The sequence below is a fragment of the Chiloscyllium plagiosum genome, unplaced genomic scaffold (genome assembly GCF_004010195.1).
Source record: "Chiloscyllium plagiosum isolate BGI_BamShark_2017 unplaced genomic scaffold, ASM401019v2 scaf_6762, whole genome shotgun sequence".
Classification (NCBI taxonomy): Eukaryota; Metazoa; Chordata; class Chondrichthyes; order Orectolobiformes; family Hemiscylliidae; genus Chiloscyllium; species Chiloscyllium plagiosum.
In genome coordinates this window covers 10,108-14,867 of record NW_025208907.1, presented here as the reverse complement: position 1 = coordinate 14,867, position 4,760 = coordinate 10,108, and the positions used below count along the sequence as shown (strand labels likewise).

General features: G+C 46.9%; 1 pseudogene; it reads left to right on the top strand.

Moving 5' to 3' along the window:
- The first annotated feature begins 394 nt into the window (after positions 1 to 394).
- LOC122546740 overlaps positions 395 to 4,760 on the top strand; it is a 9,937-nt pseudogene continuing 5,571 nt past the window's right edge.

Sequence of the window (4,760 nt, the reverse complement as noted above, 5' to 3'; positions counted from 1 at the left end):
AGTGATTACAACACCATTGAATGTCAAAGGGAGATAGTCACATTCTCACCTGTTTCAGTTGGTCAGTACATGAGGCCTGTGTGTGCTGCCAGTATAACTCGCCACTTACTAGCCGAAGCCTGAATATTGTCACAAGTGTGGCACTGGAAAAGCACAGCAGGTCACGCAGCATCTGAGGAGCAGAAGAGTTAATGGTTTGAGCATAAGCTCTTCCTGAATATTGCCCAGGTGTTGCTGCATTTGGAAATGGATGGTTTCAGTACCCGAGGAATCACAAACAATGCTGAACGTGGTGCAATCATCAGTGAACATCCCTATTTCTGACCTTATACTGGAGAGAAGGTCTCTGAGGGGCTCTTGTAGTGATGTCCTGGAGCTGAGATGCCTGACCTTCAACAACTACAACCATCTTCTCCTGTGCCAGGTATGACTCCAACCGGCAGAAAGTTTTCCCCCTGATTCCCACTGATTCCAGTTTTGCCAGGACTCCTTGATGCCACACTTGGTCAAATGTGGCCTTGATATCCAGGGCTGCCACTCTTGCTAGCCCTCTGGAATTCAGCTTTTTTGTCCATGTTTGAACCAAGTCCATAACGAGGTCAGGAACTCAGTGGCCCCAGGAGAAGTTAAACTGGGTGTCACTGAGCAGATTATTGCTAATTGATGACACTTTCCATCAGTTTACTGATGATCAAGAGTAGGCTGATGGGGGCGGTTAATTCACTGGGTTGGATTTGTCTGCGTTTTTGTGTACAGGTCATGCCTGAGCAATTTTCCACATTGTCAAATTGAGGCTGGTGTTGGAGCTGTACTGGAACATCTTGGTTAGGTGTGTAGGAATTTCTGGGGCATAAGTCTTCAGTACTGTGTAGATGTTTATTAACCCCTTCTTTAACTGATATTTGCAGACAAACCGACTCACTGACTGTGATCTACACGGCAGTCTCTGGCATTAAGGATTTTCCAGAGGTGACTAACATTGCGATAGTCAAAGGAGTTCAACTCAATTATCATGACACTAATGTTCGTCGGATGGTCCCCAGACAGCAGTTCATGGTGGACTATTTTGATGCAGAATACAGGCAATATCTCACAGGTCTCGGGAATACACGATCAGACATGGCAAAGGAGAATCTGAATACAATGATGAAAAGTACAAACCAGACATCTGGTAAGATCGGTGATGTGGAATTTCTGAGTGGTAATGTTGACTGTGGTGTAGGTGGTGTCCCTCTGGGTTCTGCATCAGAAGGTTGTAGGTACAAAGCTCTACCCCAGGGCATAAACACAGCAATTACACTGAACATGCCAGTTCAGGCTGTACAGAATGCTGTGCTGTTGAAGTTGCTGTCTGTCAGATGAAATGCTGAACAGAGTCTCCGTTGACTTTATGTAGATGAACCTTTGAAGAAGAGCAGGGAAGTTATCCCCAACACCCTGGTCAGTATCAAACTTAAATTTTCATCATTTGCAAGTATGTAGGAGCCTTCCTGTGTGCAAATTATCTCCCACATTGCCTCCTTTTAAAACAATTACTAAAGGTAATGAATTACATCACACTTCAGCATTCCTAGAGATCAAGAAACTTGCTTTTTAAAAACAAGTTTAATTTTATTTGTTCTTTCCGATGAGTGACAGGCAGGTACTGAGCCCGAGTTACACTGTTCCCTGTAACACTTGTACATTCCATATGTGACACTGTGTGAACCAGAGGTATGCAGAGTGGTACTCTGTTCTTTCTGTCTATTCTGATGTGAGAAATTTATTAAGTTGTGTCATAATAATGAAGATCAGGAGATGGTTTACGATTGAGTGAGTGGGAATCTGCGGAGATGGGTGTGATCCTCCAGGAACAAGCAGCTTGTTGGAGAATTCCTGTTATCTCACTGGGTCTCAATGTCTGTTCATACATAAGGTGGGCGGGGGGGCATTGATCTTCTCCTGTATTACTGAATGGACAATATGAATCCAGCAGGCAGTGTGAGAGGACAATGAGAGGTTCTGTAGAAAATAACTAAGAGAGATAAGGCAGTGAAGATGATCAAGTACATACTCCAGCACTCACCTCTTGTTCACCCCACTCAGTCCGTCTCCCAGCACTGACCCGTGGGTCACTCCACTCAGTCCATCCCCCAGCACTGACCCCTGGGTCACTCCTCTCAGTCCATCCCCCAGCACTGACCCCTGGGTCAGTGAAGGCAGATAAGGCAGTGAAGATGATTAAGTACATACTCCAGCACTCACCTCTTGTTCACCCCACTCAGTCCGTCTCCCAGCACTGACCCGTGGGTCACTCCACTCAGTCCATCCCCCAGCACTGACCCCTGGGTCACTCCACTCAGTCCATCTCCCAGCACTGACCCCTGGGTCACTCCACTCAGTCCCCCCAGTACTGACCCCTGGGTCACTCCACTCAGTCCATCTCCCAGCACTGAACCCTGGGTCACTCCACTTAGTCCATCCCCCAGCATTGCCCACTCGGTCACTCTACTCAGTCCATCCCCCAGCATTGCCCACTCGGTCACTCTACTCAGTCCATCCCCCAGCATTGCCCACTCGGTCACTCTACTCAGTCCATCCCCCAGCACTGACCCCTGGGTCACTACACTCAGTCTATCCCCCAGCACTGACCCCTGGGTCACTCCACTCAGTCCATCCCCCAGCACTGACCCCTCGGTCACTCCACTCAGTCCATCCCCCAGCACTGACCCCTCGGTCACTCCACTCAGTCCATCCCCTAGCACTGACCCCTGGATCACCCCACTCAGTCCATCCCCCAGCACTGACCCCTGGGTCACTCCACTCAGTCCATCCCCTAGCACTGACCCCTGGATCACCCCACTCAGTCCGTCTCCCAGCACTAATCCCCTGATATCATTCATTAATGGACTATAATTCCTAATTCTATTTGATACTAGATTACCCTCCCCTCAGATCAGGCAGGTTGTCATTTATTTGCAAAAAATTTAATATTATTTCCTGTTTGGTCACCGATGGAAATTCACACATTTCAATGGATAACAATTGTTGAAATCACTGACGACGGCGATATTAAGAGATCGATGCGAGTTGGATTTGATGGAAAGGATTATCTCAGCTTAGATCCAGATAGAATGAGATGGATCGCAACCAATCACAATGCAGTGAAGACTAAAGAGAAATGGAATGCTGATGAATCCTGGAACAAATATTGGGAAACACATCTAGAGCAAGGGTTTGTTCAGGATTTAAACAGATATCTGGAAGCTGGAAAGCAGTATTTTGGAAGGAAAGGTATGTATTTCAGTTCTGTTCCATGTTCCGATCTAACCTCACTGATCTATGAAACCGCTCTCCCATTCCATTCAGTGTCTGTCTATTGTTTGTGTTTTCACCCTTTCCCATCACAGTTCAGCCTGAAGTGTTCATCTCCAGGAGGGAGCCCAATGGTCAGGACAAGCCGCTCACTCTCTCCTGCCTGGTCACTGGGTTTTATCCCAGGACATCGAGGTGACCTGGCTAAGGAATGGAGAGGTCATGTCTGAGACCCAATCCTCGGGGGTACGACCGAACCACGATGGGACCCATCAGATCCAGAAAGAGATTGAGATCAATGCTGGGGATGAGGATCAATACTCCTGTCAGATTGAACACAGCAGCCTGGCAGAGGTCCAGCTCTATCAGTGGGGTAAGGGACTGGAGTATGTGTGTGTGTGTGTCTGTGTGTGTGTATGTCATTGATGAAGGAACAGCATTTGAAGAGTGAATTTGGGCAAGGTCAATACAATGTGTCAACTAATCCCATCAGTTCCCAATGGGCAGGATCTGTTACAATTGTCCCAATTGTCCCAATCAACACAGAACTGGGACTGGACATGGGAACAGAGGCAATGGTGATTTATTACATTGTGTTTCAGAAATCCGACAACACACACATACGCACTTAAAGACACATCTTGTTCCCTGTCTGATCTTCCTTTTGATTGATTGACCCAGGCCAGGTCTCATATCGATCAGTAAACCCGCCGCACACACTCACATCCTCACTGACTGAATATCGAGTGAATGAGAGAGATTAGCGTGTTTTGAGAAGATTTGCAGCTCAGGTTGAGGTTTTGAATATAGGTTTGCTCGCTGAGCTGGATGGTTCATTTCCAAGTTTCATCAGTTGTCTGTGAGGATACTAGTGAGAGAAGATCATGTCTTTTTGTGGCTAGTTGGTGGTCATGTATCCTGGTGGCTAGTTTTCGGCCTGTTTGTCCAATGTAGTGTTTGTTACAGTCCTTGTATCGTATTTTGTAAATGACATTAGTTTTGCTTGTTGTCTGTATCGGGTTTCTCAAGTTTATTAGCTGCGGTTTTAGTGTATTGGTGGGTTTGTGGACCAAATATTGAACAACAGAAGCAATCATCCCAACACCCACAAACGAAGCTGCATTAGAACATTATTTCAATGAGCCAACACTGCAGCCCAGAAGAACTACACAGAGCAGAGGAAAATCACCCGGACCATTGTGAGAAACGAAATTCACTCACATCAATAATTTCAGTCCGAGACAAGATCTGAAGCAGCAGTATCGTTTATTATACACTTGCAAGTGTGGTGTCTAAAATAGACACACAGAGTTTAGCAAATACATATACAGTGGGCGGCACGGCGGCACAGTGGTTAGCACTGCTGCCACACAGCGCCAGAGACCCGGGTTCAATTCCCGCCTCAGGCGACTGACTGTGTGGAGTTTGCACATTCTCCCCGTGTCTGCGTGGGTTTCCTCCGGGTG